Below are 17,905 nucleotides of genomic sequence, written 5' to 3' on the forward strand. Positions count from 1 at the left end.
AATTTGCTATTTTGGCAACACAATGTCTGTGCCAGGTGCTCTGTTAACCCCATCACACAAGGCTGACCCTCCACCACCAAAATGCCAGGGAACAGGAGTGAGGGGAAGCACAGGACTAACACTGACTGCTGGACAGTGTTAGCCCCCCAGACCCTGGGGGGCTTTGGGACCACCTGACCCTTCAGTACGGCACACTGGGCACAAAGGAGAGAAGAAGGGAGGGAGGGAGGGAGGGAGGATGCTCGCCGTGGTGCTGAGCACTCTCCTGGACTCCAGCCAGGAGATGAATGTTCACTTCCCAGGAGAGGTTTGCCAGCAGCACCACAAACAGCAAAACCCCTCGGCGCTGACCCTCGCAAGACGAGCGCTCCCACACTGCAGCCCCCACATGGTGCAGGAAGGGGAGCAGATTACACGGGGTTCTGCTGTTTTTCCGCCCTTGAAAACAGGCCATTATCTCCTGACAGGCTGGAGCGCTGTGTGTTATTACACAGCAACATCGCTGCCTTGAAGACATTCAAAGGGCTGCAGCTGGCAAGAGCGCTCGTGTACTTGGCACCGCGTTTGATGCTCCACAGATAAGATATTAAAATAACATTTCCAACATGCAGAATTACTGTGTCTGCTCACTCCTCATGCTCCAGCCGGAGCCACTGAGAACAAGGTTTTATTGATGCTGCCAGACAGGCAGCACCGAGCGCGGCGCAGGCTGGAAGAGTCACCTTGTTGCAGGAGAGAGGAGGCAGCTCTGTCCCGGGGATCCGTCTGTCCCTGCCCCCGGGTTTCCTGGGGGAAGCTCCGGGATGCAGCACTGCGTAGGATGCACTCAAAAACCTGTTCAAGGTGATGGCCATGGAGAGGTGGAGCAGAGAGGCACCAGCCCTAGGCCAAGGTCAGCACAGAAGGTGGGAATCAGACACTACCTGCAGTATCACCTTAAGGGAAGCATCTCAAAACACGTTAGTGGGGAGGAAGAAAGCAAACCTGCTTAGTATTTTACCTTTTTTTTTAAAAAAAAATAACATTTAGGTGAATTTTGTTTTAACAAAGCGGACAGAACCCTTGGCTTCCGCTTCCCTAACAAAACTCCATCAACCCAGAAATTGAGTTTGCTCTTCTTGGACAACAGTCCTGTGCAATTACACACCACCGGGTTCAGCGAGAACATTATCTGGGCTGGCAGCTTTCGGAGGAGGAGAAGAGAAAAGAGAGGAGCCGTTTTATTTACACGGAGCTCTGCAAAGAGCTTTCCTGGCTCACTCTCCCCGTCCACGTCCCTGCCGGCCAATACGACTTTATTAATGTTTACGATATGCCCTACTTTTTAATGCGGCTCTGTCCCGGGGAAGGAATCCATTTGCATTTTTAATGAAATTTGGAGAAGCAATTTAGCCAATCCCCTGCACGTCAGGCACCAAAACCCTCGCACAAAGAAAGCCCAGGTAGCAGCAGCCCCTCGGACACCCCTCGGACACCCCGTGGCTGCTCCAGCCCCAGCGTCACCCCGAGCAGCCGGGGGTGACATCTCATCCCGACTCGGTGCTGCTGCAGCTGGCACAGCACCCGCACCCTCCCTGCCACCGCCACCTCGCCCAGAGGCAGCTTTACATCCAGTCTATTTTAATAAGGCAATAAAGGGGAAAGCTCCATACATAAGAGACTAAATGGGACAATAAAAATCTGTGAGCTCGCCCGAAATGTCTCCCAGCTGTTCTGCAGCACTTTAGAGAAACAAAATAGGGCAAATTTCAGAAATACTGAGTTTTGCTTGTGCATTCCCAGCAAGTCTCTCCAGTTCACGTTGGCCTCTTCCCGTTTCCTCTCTGCTACACAGATAAAGAGAGGAACCTCTCTGCTGAGCCATGAGGAGCTGTCAGCAAGGCTGGGAGGAGAAGGAACAGAAGTTTCTAGTAACCCGCTAGTTGCAGCACCAGCTCCTACAGCGAGCAGCAGCCCCCAGCCGTGTGCTCACCCTCAGCCCCGGACAGACCACGCCAGGTCCTCCACACCGAGATCTGCCGCGACATCCAGCTTGATTTTTGGAATAAAAACCTGATCTCCAGCAGAAGAGATGCTCGCCCTTCACCTCTGCCTTACTACAGGCCCACGCCACCTCACCAGGGCAAGAAAATGAGCTGCAGCAGCTGAATCAAAAATTCCAGCTCACCTCCCAGCAATCTTTCCATGTGGAGTTTCCCCTTCCCCTTGGAGGGGAGCACGGTGCAGCATCCCCACAGCATCACCCCCAAGGCATCTCACTCACCCTGCAACACCTCCCAGCAAGTGCAGAGTCCAGGGAAAGACACAGGAATGTCCCCAGAACTGCTCTGCACCACCACCTCTTGCATATCCCTGAAGGAAGAATAATGTTCCTGGGAGCTTAAAGGCCACCCGGAATTGTTGGGGTTGAACGAGGAGGCACAAACCCATCACCACCGAGGGGATGCTCCCCCGCAGACCAGGGCATGGCTCCCCCACCATGCTGCCTCCAAAGCTCCCACAAAGCCACCCAAATGCTCTTGCAAACACGAACTTGTATCTGTTTGAAGAGTTTGGGGTGATAAAACCCCTAAAAGAGGTGCCTGTCCAAGCAGGTTCTGTTTAACCCCCTGTCACTCTGCCTTCCAGCCTGTCCTTTGCCCCAGCACCCCACGGACCATCCTGAGGGTCCCCACCAGCCCACCCAGCCCCCAGCTGCCAGCTTCTGCCCTTCCACATCAACCACATCCTAGATCCAGCCTCATCCCAGATTGGCAGCTGCTCGGGGGCGGCTTTCCATTTCTGCACGCACGGCACCCGCTCCTCAGCACATGATCGAGTAATAAATATTTGGAAAGATCTGTTATTTTTACATAAACAGCCACAACACGCTGTAGAGGCTGGGGAAGGAGCCTGCTCCTCACTGCCGAGCCCCGGGGTCACCTGCTGCCCCTTCCCCAGCACCCAGAGAGGGAGCTCTGAGGGATATTGGACACAGGACTCACTCATCCCAAGCTGCAGAGGCTCCTGGTGCTTCACTCTGGATGTCAAACAGCCCCTCTGAAGCCCCTCCAAAGTTTTGCCAGAGCACAGCACATGCAAACACTTCCATCACCTCTCCCAGCTCCCTTTTCATAAAATCATGGAATGGCTGAGGTTGGAAGAGATTTCTGGAGGTCCTCCTGTGCAACCCCCTGCCCAAGCAGGGCCACCAGGACCATGTCAGGGTGGCTTTTGAGTATCTCCAAGAAGGCAGACTCCACAAACTCTCTGTGCAACCTGTTCCAGCCCTCTCTTTGCCATGGGAGTGCTGTAACATGGAAAACCTCAGGCTCATCTCCTCTTCCTCCTGCTCCCATCTCCCAACACTGGCAGCCTGACAAATCTGCCAAAGAACCCAGTGACCCCCACATACAGCTCTGACCTGGAATGAATTTCATCTCCCTGTAAAGAATGGCCTGTCCCACAGGAATCCTGGGAATTATGGAGACTGGAGCTACAGAAGAGGAAGCAGGTTCAGCCCAGGACTCAAACTCACTTGCCAGCCACCCCCAGGGAAGCACTTCTCTGCCTTTCAGACTCCAGGAACATCAAACACACCCACCAAAAGGTGCTTCCCAAAAATTCGCGTTTTGCACCCTGCCAGGATAATTCACTGCAAAGTGGCTCTCAAATACAGTACATTTACACGGCTGCATCTCCTAGACTGCGGGTTTTCCTGCCTTACATCAGCCTTCCTCCTTCAGCAGCTCCAGGACTTTCCTCCCCTCCCACCCTCACCGGGCACCACTGCTGGGCCGTGGTCCAACGTGACACCCACTGCCTGCGTCAGCCCCCTTCCCACCTCGGGGCCATTAATAACAATTACCTTATAATTCTATTTCATTATAACGTTATTTTGGATGGCAAAGGCTGAGCCCAGCATATTCCCATCACTAATGGAATTACGGCTCCTTCCGCAGCCTCGAGCGCTGGGGGAGCGGGAGCTGCAGCCCCGGATGCTGGACCTGCTGTGTCTCCACCTCCGTGAGCTGTGGGGATGAAGCTGCAGCTCTGGGGCTTTGTCTTTGCTCAGTGAGCAGCTATTCCCACCCACATCGACTCACTCTGGGCTCCAACTCCAACCTGCAAACACCTCCCGTGCCCTGATCCCCCCGTGTGAGCATCCCTACAGGTCCTCCAGCAGACAGGCTCCAGCTTCAGAGAGCTACAGGCTCACACAGTGCCCAAAAGGGAGGAGGGGACGACTAAAGGAGAACACTGATGCTGCCTCAGCCTTTTTTTCTCCAAGGTTAGTGTTTACAGACCCACAGCCCCTGCTCCCTACCAGCCCCTGGCTCTCCAAGTGCTGTCCCAGTTGTATCCCTGGGATACAAGGAGAATATCAACACACAGGACTGTCATTTCAGAGGAGCTCTTTTCTATCAAGTTATAACTCAACACAAATGATTTTTGCTGCTCTTTTCAGTGAGCAGGTTCCCAAAGGAGCAGGAGTGAGTGGCAGAGCCCTGAGGAGCACGGGGGGCTTGGGAAGGGCTGTGGAGCTGCAGTCCCAACACACACACCCCATCCTCATCCTCACCTAAACAAGCCACTGCCATGGGCCTTTGGAAAGCAAGAGAGGAAAGCAAGCTCCCTGGAGGAGAACACAACCTCTCACGGTGCTGTTCTGAAGCTGCAGTGCCCTTCAAGGGGGCCAAGTTCACCAAGAGCCCAGACAGATTTCAGCTGGGCAAATGTGACTGAGGAACAACAACTCTGGAGCTGCTTGCCCTATGTCCAGGATCTGGCCGACATAAAATCCTTTCACTCCTTGAGAAGGCTGCTGACATCCCTCCAGTGAGGAAGGAACATTCTGGATGCTATTTAAAAAAAAAAAAAACAAAAAAAACCAAAACCAAACAACAAATGTAAAAATGTAGCAAGAGCTTTGAGCATCACCTCCATCCTGCAAATTACAGGCTGGCTGAAGGCCTCCCCTCCTTCTGTACCTGCCACTCCTGCACCTGACAAAGGCAGCAGCCCCTGCAATTGCAGTTTTATAGAAAAATATCCCAAATATCAATTGATGCAATATTGGAAGGCAAATACTCTCTATGGCAACCTGAAAGGTCTTAATTATCCATGCAGGTGGCATAGAGAGCAGCCCCACACACACTGAGCTGGTAAACTGGGCTTTTGATAGTGGGTATTGAGGGGAAAAATCCCATTCAACTCCTTGAGAGTTCAGGCAGGTCCTTCATTAGGGAAAGATATTCTTGAACTCACTGCACCACCCCAAAAACTATTATATTTGCGACTTAAAACCCATCTGAGTGTTTTAACTAGGAGGGAGCTGGGAGGAGAAGGAATTAAATCAGGTTTCCAACCCAAGAACGCCCGTTCCCGTAGCAACAGCAGCACCACGCTGGTGCGGACAGGCAGGAATGCTGCATCCAGAGCCTGCTCCAACCCCGCATCCAGGGCCATGGGAACCCCAGGACAGGCAGGAATGCTGCATCCAGGGCCATGGGAACCCCAGGACAGGCAGGAATGCTGCATCCAGAGCCTGCTCCAACCCCGCATCCAGGGCCATGGGAACCCCATGGCACGGCCAGTGCTGGACCCCAGGGCAGGTCTGGTGGCTGCAGGAGTCATAGAATCCCAGAGCAGTTTGAGTTGGAAGGGACCTTAAAGCTCATTCCATCCCACCCCCTGCCATGGGCAGGGACACCTCCCACTAGCCCAGGTTGCTCAGAGCCCCATCCAACCTGGCCTTGGACACTTGCAGGGATGGGGCAGCCACAGCTTCTCTGGGCAACCTGTGCCAGGGCCTCCCCACCCTCACAGGGAGGAATTTCTTCCCAACATCTAACCCAGATCTCCCCTCTGAATTTAAAACTGTTCCCCCTTGTCCCATCACCATCTGTCCACGTAGAAGTCTCTGAGATAAGACATATCCTGGTCTTGCAGGAATCCCAGTGCACAAACTGGTTGGTTTTTAAAGATGTGCTCTGATGGCTCAGAACAAACAGAGGAGCATCTGCAGGAGGAGAAAGTGTTTAACCACCACTGAAACAGTAATTGTCTCCAGGGAAAAAGCATCCAGGCGGGGCACACGTGAATTGAGAGTTCCTGGTGTACGAACATTTCCTTTGGGAATTTCCAACTCCCCAGTGAATTCCTGACCAGCCAGTAAGACAGTGCTTAGACATCATTATTTCTACAGACACACCAACCAGAAAAAAAGAACCAAACAGCTGTAATCTTCAGCAGAATCAGCCTAAAGTCAACTTCCAGGAGAAATTTGCTGAGTGACTCTGGAATAGAAAAAGCTCCTTTTTAATTCCTCCCTATAAGGGTGGGGAGGCCCTGGCACAGGTTGCCCACAGAAGCTGTGGCTGCCCCTGGATCCCTGGAAGTGTCCAAGGTCAGGTTGGACAGGGCTTGGAGCAACCTGGGCTAGTGGAAGGTGTCCCTGCCCATGGCAGGGGCCTTGGAACTCGATGGTCTGTAAAGTCCCTTCTAACCCAAATCATTCCACGACTTGGTAGCTTTCCTTCCCCCAACACTCCTGTTCCTTGCAAACACTTTCCATGCAATTGTTGAAAATATCCAAAATTTGTGCCATGTAGGTTTGGGTACATCTGACTGCAAAGAGACAGGAACACAGTTCTGCTGAGCTCTGCAAAGACAAGACACCTGAGGAGACAACACCTCACCATCCACCTTCAGCTGCCAACAAGGCCACTGAAACCTGGCTGTGAGGAGCAGCTTTAGCAGATGCAGGACTCCAGGTTCTTACAGAAGCAGGCAAGTGCCAACCAGCCCAGCATACAGGGCAGGAGAGATGCAGCAGAATTTCAAAGCTCCAGGCAGGTTATAGTGATGCTGATTTGGAAAGGACAGACCCACCCCTACATGCAACAGCATTACAGTAGCATTGGCACAGCCTTCACAGAACTGTTCCTTCTGCAGGAGCATGGCAAGAGACAGGCCCATGGAAAGCCCTGGCTCCACTCTGTCCATCCCTGACGTCTGACAAGTCTCAGCACTAGCAGAGCACTCACACACAGACAAGCAGCTTTGTTACAGAACATCCCTGAACCGCCGTCTCTCTGAAATCTGGGTTCCCACCTCAAAGCCCAGCCCCAGGGCTGTTGCTTTATACAACCCCAGACCATGCTCAGCAGATCAAGGGAGCTCCTCCTGCACACCCCCACACCTTCCATCAGAAAAACCTCCTACCAATTTTATTACCAGCTTCTAGTAACAAGTCTGGAGCAAGGAATTCTTCAGGCAAAGGCTGGGGAGCGAGCCCCGCTCCCACGCCATCCCGCTGCTCCTCAGCGCCCATGGGAACCGTCCCGAGCGCTCCTCGCCCCCGCTCAGGAGCTTTCACCACAGCCCTTGCATCCTCCACCGTATCAAGAGGCAGATGGATCGTTCTCACGTCAAGGGAAAGACGGACCGAGTCAAAACAGAGAAGGATGGCTTTTAAACGGCCCCATTGCGGGGAGGGCGCCGGTGCAGCTGCTGGGGATGACAGAACCAGGCAGCGTCCCCAGGGACGCAGCTCAAGACAGCTCTTCGCTCACTCGAGTACAGAAGTGGGAGAGCAATTAGGAGGAACAGCAAGGAGCTTCTCCCCCTTCCATCCTTCCCACTCGAACACCCTCCATGGTGCCGCAGTGCGAGCGCGGTTCCCGCCGCAGCAGGGCCCCCACGCCCCCCAGCAGCGCAGCCCCAGCCCGTCAGCCAAGCCCAGCTGGGGGCCCTGATCCTTTGAGCAACAGGAGGTGACAGTCAGAGACTTCAGGAAGGCCCAGAAGGGCTGAGGAGGGAGCTGCTGGCTGGTCTCACCAGCGGCCAGGACGGGTTGTTGGAGAGCCATTGCTGCCAGGAGAGGACAGCTCAGTGACACTGCTAAAGCAGCTCCCCAGCTCTGGCTGCGAGCTGGGGGTCAGCACAACAACCAACATCTTGCTTTTAAACTGAGCAAGTGCAGAGCAAAGGCTGCACAGCAGCACAGTGAGGTGGCAAAGAGTGCAGGGCAGGGAAGGTGTGGAGCTTCCAGGGTACCAGCCATCACCACACCCCCACAGAGAGATACAGCCCTGGCTTACAAATCCTGAACCACCCTCACAGGAAACTATCACAAGGTCTATCTTGGTCATGATGCCCCAGCTCAGAAAGCAAAGAGGGTGAACCCCATGCTACTGACAGGGAGGATCCAGGAGAACAATGCTCCAGCACCAAAGGAAGAGGATGGACAGAGCCAGAAACCACACAGGGCAGCAAGGAGATGCTGAGCACAGCACAGAGATCCTCTGTGAAGGGAAGGACCCTGAGTGCTTGCCAGGGGAATACCCAAGGGCTTCAAACCTCAGTCACCCAAGAATAACCATGTGCCAGCCACTTCCCTTCTGCTGCAGGATTTCAAGGAGCAAGAGCAGAAAGTAGCTGAGTGTGGGGTGTCCAGGCTTCACTGTACTCCCCAGCTGCAGCTGCTTGGCACCTTGTATGTGACCACCAGCACAGCCACTGCTCCTGCCCCAAAAACTGCTCCTTGGAGCAAGGACGAGCAGGACCCTGCACAGGACACACTGTCACACCATGGCAATTAGTGCTCAAGCCCTGCCAGACACAAAGCAAGACAAGCTCAGGCTGCTTACTGAGAACCTCCAGACTCCACAAATAGCTTTGGGGAAGTGATACTACAGACAACGCTGCGGGGCACACACAGGGACTTCTCGGGGCACAGCTCCTGGCACTGCTCTGCTGCTGCAGCTTCCTGCTCTCCCACGGGCACCGGCAGGACCACGGACCCGGGGCCAGCAATGCAAGGGCTCAGTGGGCAGCTCAAATCCCAAAGCCCTCGCTGAGCAACTGTGCTGCAGGAAAACCGAGAGCAAGCTGAAGATGCCATTGCTGCTTCTCCTCCACCTCCAACCCAGTTCCCTCGCAGCTGCTCCGAGTGGAGCTTGACCTTGGGCTTCCCCCAAAACCAGGCCCCCAGCACAGCCTGGCCCATGCCAGTGCACTGCCACCCTCCCTCGTTGGGATTTCTGCTCCTCTGCCTTGCCACAAAGTCATGTGTTGAAGTTATCAGAGCTGGAAGTGAGTCAGCACAGTAAACGACAGCCTAAGAATGCAACTAATTAAAACTATTCACTCAAGCCAGCCTGTTCCAACATACCCAGGACCCTACACAGAGCCAGTTGCACCAGTGGGACACAGGATGCCACCCCAGTACCTTGGCTCCTGTCTCCTGCAGCACATGCATGAAGAGCAAGTCCTTCCTCACGCACAAGTCAGGGCCTGTGTTCCTCACCAGACATTAGAGATGGGCTCAGGGGAGCTTTACTTCAGCCTCATGGCTGCAGAAGTCGTGTTTCAGTTGGGGGAACACATGAAGCCACCACCAAACCATCAAGGGGTGCTTGTACAAGACAGGACAAATTGGTGACTTGGAGGCAGCAAGTCAAGCCAGCAACAGAAACGAGCTGGGACTCACCTGCAGGAGCAGCAGGCCAGCCAAACACCTCACTGACCTTAACACTTAACCCTCCCCTTCTCTTTTTCAGGAGTCAGAGTGCAGTTTGCTGATCAAGACTAAGAAACCTCAAGGTTACACAGGTGGCTTTACGGCAGAACAAGCATTTCCCAGATCCAAAAGCAGGGAAAATGAGGTTTGAGCAAATCCCAAGAACTGGGCAGGACCTTAACATTCCACTGTCACTGATTGGTGCTGCTGGTGTTATGGAAATGCTGTGCCAACAGATGCTGGTAGATCCATTTGCAGGATGATGCCCACAGGGATGGGACTGGAAAGCTGGGAAGAGGGGAGCGTGTTGCTGTGTCCGTGGGCATCCCCCAGCACAGCAGCTGGAATAGGGCTGCCTCAGTCCTCCCCTCTCAGACACAAAACAGGGACACCCCTCACTGTGAACAGAATCATGAAGGTTGGAAAAGTCCCCTGAGCCCATCAAGTTTAATCATTTCCCCAGCACTGCCAAGGCCACCACTGACCCGTGTCCCCAAGTGCCACATCCACAGGGCTGTTAAATCCCCCCAGGGATGGGGACTCTGCCACTGCCCCCGGCAGCTGTACCAGGGCTGGACAGCCCTTGTGGGGAAGACATTGCTCCTAATGTCACAAGATGAGTGTGGAAAGCACCTTCCACACCCCTCTGTCATCCAGGCAGGCAGCTGGGCCAGCCCAGTGCCACCTCACAGCCCAAACCTGCCCATCCTGGAGCTCAGGAGCGCGGCAGAGAGAGAGCACTTGAGTCACTAACTTACATGACTAGAAAGTATTTAGTTAAACCCTCTCTGCTGCCAAGACTGTTTCCTTTATGCAGCTGAGATGGAAAATGAGCATGAAACCTAATCGGGTCAGTGCAGCAGGCAGGAGGGCAGCAGAGCCCGGCTGTGGGCACTGGCTGGGGCAGGTCCTGGGTGGACAGTGGTGCCCCCTGAGCCCAGTGACGTGCCCACCACAGCAAGGGAGAAGACAGATTTACAAGAATTCTGTAGCATTTTTTTTGGCATTAAAACAGAAGAGATGCTGAACACTTTATCCCTCGTCACGCTCCCAACCAAGTAAGGCAAACCAGATCCAAACCCCTATAATGGATTTATTATTTAATGCCAGTATGTAACAAGACCCAGCTCATGCTAACAAAGTTTGACAGAAGATAAGTAACCAGCCAGCCACAAGAGCTGCAAGAATCACAACAGACAATTAAACAGCCCTTCCAAAAATAGCCTACCTGACCTGCTACCACTCCTGACTATCAATCCAGCTCTCCCTGCAGAGAAGCTGCTACAGTTGAGTCAAACCTCAAAATACTCCCTCAAAATAGAGCTGAACCGGTGCTGTGTCTGTAAGTGATCCTCCCCTTCCTCAATTTAGATCTCTCAGAAACCTTCACAGAGAGAAAAATCACTACGTGTCAAGGCAGAGCAGAGACAGATATTGATGGCAACACCGCCAGCAGCGGAGGGAAGGCTGCAGAACCCGGGGAGCAGCGGGAGGGAGCTGACAGGGAAGGCACAGGCAGTGCCCAGGCATCATCAGCACAAGGTCACTGGGGAGCTCAGGAGGTTTGGTAAGAAATTAGGAGTTTGAAGTCTTCATAGTTCCTCTGTTGGTGCTTTCCAATACTTTTTATCTCCAATGCATGGGAATGCCAGGCAGCACAGACTGGCTGCCTGCGTGGGCACACAGGGCTCTGCCTGCACCCCATGGGGCTTCCAGCACCCACCATGCTGCCTCCCCCACATTCTCCCCCCTTGGCTCTGCTGATTCCCAGCTCCTTTCCAGAGTGCTGTTTCACACTGGAGCTGATCCTCAGCTGCTGAGGATGAGGTGGGCTCTGTGCCACAGGCTCCTCAGCTCAGGTTTGTAACCTCTGCACGCCTTGTTTCACCCCAAAGCCTGCACACAGCTCCCCTTGCCTTCTGGCTCTAATGGAAACAGTGGGAAGGCTGTGCCCGAGGAAGCACCCATGCCCCTGGTTCCAGAACTGTAGACTGCTTTGGGTTGGAAGTGACCTTAAAGCTCATCCAGTTCCAGCCCCGCTGTCACAGCAGGGACACCTACCACTAGACCAGGTTGCTCAGAGCTCCATCCAACCTGCCTTGGACACTCCCAGGAAGGGCCATGCAGTGCCAGCTCCATGCTCATACTGGGCTGGCACAGCCTGCCACGAGCAGCGTTCCTGTGGGAAGGCAGGGCACAGTGACAGTGAGCTAAACCACGCAGGAAAAGGTTGTAACTGGGTATGGTGACACCAGAGAGACTGGATGTCACCTCCCCCAGACACACAGATGAGTTAACCCGTGCCCCAACAGAGCAGGATCCTCCATCAGTCACACAGATGCAAACAACCTTAAAAAAACGACCATTTCACACACATTACACAAAGACCTGAAACGCATCATTTGGTTCTTCATTTAAGCCCTTAGATTTTTCAAAGGCTGTATAATTTTCATTCCTCTGCCAGTGAAAGTCTCTTACAGGAAGTTACTCCACGGTTTCCGCGTTACTTCAGCACAGCCCTGCTTACAAGACCTGAGCCTGGGCCACAGAGCTCCACAGTGAGCCCCAGGAAGGGATCAGGGCCACTAGAACTGTCCTGCCAGGATGTGCCACCTCCTGTCCAGCTCACCAGCAGCAGGGGGGACACCAGAGCTGGCAGTTCCCAAAGGACAGGCAGCGTGGCAGCAGCAGGGGAGCCCGAGGCTTTGGAGGAGATAAGGAGCACCCTGACCTGCAGTTCCACATGGAGCAGGGTAAATATCCCGTCCATCCTTCCCCCTCCAGAAACAGCCACAAGGCAGCAGTGGAATGTTATTTGACAGCAGAGCTGAGCTCTGCTCTTTGGGAGGGAAGACATCGGGGAACAGCACACGAGCATTGCCAAGGAGCCCCAGTTTGACCACACAGAGGCCAGAGGTTCCTGCCAAAATGTGCTATTATCGAGTACAAACATGTGATTTGAGTGTCTGAGCAGACTCCACTGTTGGGTCTGACTGTCCTTGCAGAGCATCACCCGCAGGCTGCCCTGCTTCCACCCAGAGCTCACCCCCTCCAGCAGCTCCTTCCCCCCTCTGCCACAGAGGGGGTTCACTGCACACCCCAACAAACACCAACAGCTTCAACAGCAGAGGAAATGTGGGGTTTTATCCCAGACATCACCAACTGCCACTTTCCTGAGCTGCTTCAGCACAGGTTTGTACAGTCTCACCGGGCACAAGCCTGGATTGGCAGCAGCACTCCCAGCTCCACCAGAGGACCCCCACAGCTCCTGCTCCCACCCACAGCATCGACCAGGCCGAGCCACAAGCCCCTGCAATTAAGCTGCTCGTTTCAGTGTAATGGCTTGGCAGGGCCTGGACAGCAAATAAAACCTGAGCAGGACAAGACCTGAATGTGCAATAACCCGATCAAAGGCACAGCTGTCCTGACAGGCAGCCACCTCCCACAGCCACTGCAGAGCAATTAAGAGCCCAACCATCTCCACAGCAGTGGAAGATGAGACACGAGCTCTTTGTTAGACATCCATTGGCCCTGGCTCATTAGAGGAAAAGCACATCAAAACCAACGGCCAATAAACTGGGATTTAAATGTAAGCAGCAATATCCATGTACAGACACCTCTGGTACTAAAATACCAGGTGATTCCACAGCTCCAGCACTGCCAGCACACAGGCACGTGCCCATCAGCACTTCCACGCTTCAGGATCACACACCTGCCCCAGAAATTTTATGACTAAGAGAAACTGCTTGACCCCAGCTCTCCTGAAAGTCTGGTTTCAGCCTTGTAATAAACGGAGGGGTGATAACAGATTCCAAAATCTGTAGGATGTTCTAACAACAGAAGATTGTGGGCCTGAGAGTGCCCATCCCAACACAGGTGCCCTGTGGGGCCAAGCCACAGGCACCTCCGGTCTGGCCAGCCCACCAGCATTTTTGTTTCCTAAACTGTCTTCCCAAAGCCAAAAGCTTTAGCACCCTGTGCAAGTCAGCAGGGAGCTGACAGCTATTATTTTAGGAGTCTCCATATGGACCCATTGCAGCATCTTGCCGCTCTAATTTAGGGCACAGGCTGACGGGGAGGGGATGCTGCTTCCACCCCCAGAGGATGTTGATCTTGGAGCACCTTCCAGTCCCTAGAGGGGCTCCAAGAGAGATGGAGAGGGTCTTTGGCAGCTGCGGCTTCCCCATCCCTGGAAGTGCCCAAGGCCATGTTGGATGGGCTTGGAGCTGGAAAAGTGGAAGGTGTTCCTGCCCAGGGCAGGGGGTGGGACCGATGGTCCCTTCCAACCCAGGCAGCACCACCATCCTACTGGTCCCACAGCATTTTCCTGAGTGTCCCAGCACAGGGCAAGGAGGGCAGCCCAGCCTGGGAGCCCTTTGCTTCTGCCTTCGGAAGGGACCAGATGGGCCACGTTATTTTGAACCCTCTCTAAGTGCTGACACACCACTGCTCCCTCACATGACTGTCCTCCTGCTTTTTAAAGAAGTTTTCTTGTTTCACTCTGACATGGTGGAAGCAAAATTACAGCCCAGGCAGCAGCGATAAGGGAGGAACTCGCTGCAGAGCCTGAGGCACCCGATTCAGGAATAAGATAAATCACCGGGGCTCAGAGCAAGGAAGGGGCCCCTGGGGCTGGGGGGATGCAGGGCAGCCCCTCCACCCACAGCAGAAAAGACTTGCTGCCCCCAAACCCCCAGGGAGCAGGAAGAGGTCCAGAAAAGGGTGAGATGGTCACAATTACAAGTTGGTTGTGTAGTGGAGCATCCAAAAGTCAGTCAGCAGGTACCTGCTGGAGTCGGTATTCCTTTACAAGAATCCCAGCCTTATAATTTCTGCAATTAAAAAGGGAGTTCTTCTACCGTGAGCTAAAATAGAAGTTTTTGTCACAAATTACCAGCTTTCACTCCTCTCATACCTGAGCTTAAACTGAAACTTAAATGGAAATTTACAGGAGAATGAGAAAGTGAGTCAGCCTGCCCTTCCCAACAGGCATTTATTTTCATCCTTTCGGACTCAGTTAATAGTAACAGCAGAGAAATTAAGTTTATTCCAAATTTACAAAGCCCAGAAGAGGGGAAGAGGTTTTGGAAGGAACTCCACCACACCAGGGACCATTGGCAGCACCAGGATTTGCTGCTGGCCAGGGATGCTGTGCTGTGGCTCCCGTCCCCATCCCAGCAGGCCCAGTGGGATGCAGGGAGGGCTCCCTGCTCTGTCCCACCCTGTGGGACCTGCCCCCACAGCAGGAGGTGCCGCAGTGTGTTATGTCACCCATGTTATCCCACTTTTCCCACCCACACAAGCAAGTGACACTTCCACCAGCCTGGGGAAAGGGCTAAAGCGACCTAAAAGATAAATAACCCTCCTGCCTCATAACCTGTTTGGCCAAACTGCAGCCGGGTGAAGGCAGGGGGACTCTGCCTTCCAAAACCTGGCACAGAGGTCAAAACAGCCAGAGATTTGCAACTTCCATTTGGGAAAGGAACAACAGCCACTTGCAGGGAAACCTTTGATGGAAGAAAAGCAGATCTCCTCATGATGCAGAGCAAGACCTGGGCAGGGCGAGGAGCTGCTCCCCGGGAGAACCAGCCCCAGGTTCTCCATAGCCCAGGTGAGCAGGGGGCCAGGGGCAGCTTGCAAGGCTGGAGAAATGGTCACTCCTGCCCAACACAGACCCTGCTGACAGAGCCACTGCCCTCAAACACCCAACCGCCACTGTTCTCACCTCTTGGGCAATGCCAGTGCAGAGTCTGGAGCAAAAGCCAGCCCAAGAGTATGGAGGCTTGCTCTCATTTTGCACTTGTGCAAGCTGACAATGCAGAAGAAACAAAAAAAGCGTCCAAAATACATTTCAAAGCACCTTATTCCCAAGTAGCAGCAGAGCTGAGGTTCAGGAGACACACTGCAAAGCTTCCTACCTTGCTACATGTCTCCTGGGTATTTAGGTCAACAGAGGGGCTGCTGGTAGAGCAGAAAAATCCTTTTAGGTGTATAATAAGGGAGAATTTAATTGTGCTCCAAGGTGGAGAGACACAAGCCATTTGTCATGCAGCATTTGCTGACAGGATGTGTCCACAGCCCAGCCCTCGCCTCCTTTACTGCAGAGCCAGAGCTGCAAACAAAGGAATTCAAACCCAAAGTGTTTGGCACCAAAACAGATATTCCCCCAGCTGCAGAGAGAGAAGAAATCTGAACTACAGTTTAAAGTTATTTTCAAGAAATTCTCTACAAGGGTTCAGCACCCAACCAAAATGCAAATCACCAGCATGGCTTCCTGAGCAAATGAGCTATTGCTGCATTTTTTCCAGTCCGGCAGCATCTTGCTCTGAAGATCTAATAGCAGCCCTACTGAGCAGCAGCTAATTAAAGCCTTTCCTCCTGCCAAAACCCCAGATTCAGAGTCTCTAAATGACCCAGTAAGTGAGACTTTTTCCACCTCAGAAGCCCTGGGAGACACCAGGTCAGCAGCTCTGTCCTTGCCACTGCTGTGGCTGTACATGGGCTGTGCCCTCCCCGCCGATGGCACCTCAGGCAGAGGTACCATGGACTGACCCCCTGCTCCTCTTACACACCCACAAGCCTTGTTTCCAGAAGATTCTGGCCCTGAGGCACCTCTCCATCAAGACAAGTGGGTAAGACAAATTTAGAAGTTAATGGACTGAGCTATTGGAGACAGCCCTTAGACGCATGATCACACAAATGTGAATTAGTTCAGTTTTAGAGCTGTTCCTGGGGCAGGAAGCAGTAGAATTTCCTGTGACAGGTTTAGGGGGGACAGATTAAGGTCCTGTTCAGCCCTTCTTCCCCTTATACACATGGATGTCCCCTGTTGGCAGCTCTACCATCCTCAGAAACCCACTGTCAATGACGGCTGTTCCATGAAAGGGCTCCAATGAGACCCTCCCAAAGGCAAGTTATTCCATCAAACTCTTCAGAAACCAAGTGACCACGGAGATGTCGACCTCTCCCCCATCAGGGCTGGTTTCCCAAGGAGCCCATACAGAATCCAGAACAGGCGAAAGCAGAGCCTCCACCACAGCCCATCTCCACCATCACGGCACAGCCAAGGTTCCTCCGCAGCAAAAACGGTGCCGAGCTCCAGACAGTCTATAAATAACCATTTGGGGGGATTATTTCAAGCTGTGCATGAATCTTCCAGGTGACAATGCACTGGCTGATCCTGAGCGACAGCAACTGCTGGGCACGGAGGGGCTCCTGTGCTGTCCCTGCCACAGCCTGGCACAGCTCCCACTCCACGGTGGGCACAGCCTGGCACAGCTCCCACTCCACGGTGGGCACGGCGCATCCGCCTCGGACAGCAGGGACACAGGTACCAGTTTTATCCCTCAGGCAGCCTTCCTCCTCTTGGCTACTCTCAGTTAAGGGCAGGTTATGGAGTATTGCCAAATAGTTTTCCTAAGCCAAGTTAAAGTTTAAGTATTTAGTGTAACAAAAGCAAAGAATGAAAAGCCCTAAAAACAAATTACTCAGCCTCTCGGGGCAGGCACAATGCTAACAGCCTTGACAAGCACCATCATTTTGCTTACAAGGCAAGTGCTAACGGTCCCCACCAAGTAGAACAGGGAGCTGTAACCATTTCTGAATCAGCCTCTCCAAACCACCCTGCTGAGAGAGGCAACAGATCTGGAGACACAGTAAATAATGACTTTGCACTGCGTCAGGAGCTAATCCACTCAGTGATGCAAATGAAATTCGTGGGCCACTTCCCCCTCACTCGGTTTCTCACTGATATTATAAAACAGTCTTTGCACTGACTCCTGACTTCATTGCTATGTCACCACTGAAGCTGCATGAAGCCATTCAGAAGAGCCAGGACGACTTTCACTCCTCTTCACAACCTCACTCTCTCATTCTTCTGCTATAATTGGAAATCATGAAAATGCATTTGCTCATGTGCTTGGAGTGTCAGCTATTGAATGTGCTTCTGCTCTGTTCAGACCATCAGAATAGAGGTATTTAACTGTTCCCCCCGAAAGGTGAAGCTATTACTGTTGCATCCTTTCAGATGGCAACAAAAGACTGGGAGGAATCCACCGGCAGGACCGGCTGGAACGCACCCGCGTCACAGCGCGAGGAAGAGGAGGAGCAGCTGAAGGCTGAGATTTAGACATCAGAATCTTTTTTAGCTTCCCTGCTGCTGACTAAATACCAAATGTAGGAAGACGGGATCAGAACTACAAGAGACTGAAGATTTTAAACATAGAATCGTAGAATCCCAGAATAGTTTGGACTGGAAGGGACTTCAAAGCTCATCTCGTTCCAATTCCCTGCCACAGGCAGGGACACCTTCCACTATCCCAGGCTGCTCCAAGCCCCATCCAACCTGGCCCTGGAGATTTCCAGGGATGGGGCAGCCACAGCTTCTCTGGGCAACCTGTG

The 17,905-nt window shown here is 53.2% G+C and overlaps 1 protein-coding gene across 2 annotated transcripts in view; it reads right to left on the minus strand.

Annotated features, from left to right (window-relative positions):
• Nucleotides 1–17,905, minus strand: part of PRKCB (protein kinase C beta) — a 103,847-nt gene that overhangs the window by 74,104 nt on the left and 11,838 nt on the right. The gene's annotated exons all lie outside the window — the stretch shown is intronic.

This window comes from Lepidothrix coronata, unplaced genomic scaffold (genome assembly GCF_001604755.1).
Source record: "Lepidothrix coronata isolate B3197 unplaced genomic scaffold, Lepidothrix_coronata-1.0 Scaffold101, whole genome shotgun sequence".
Classification (NCBI taxonomy): Eukaryota; Metazoa; Chordata; class Aves; order Passeriformes; family Pipridae; genus Lepidothrix; species Lepidothrix coronata.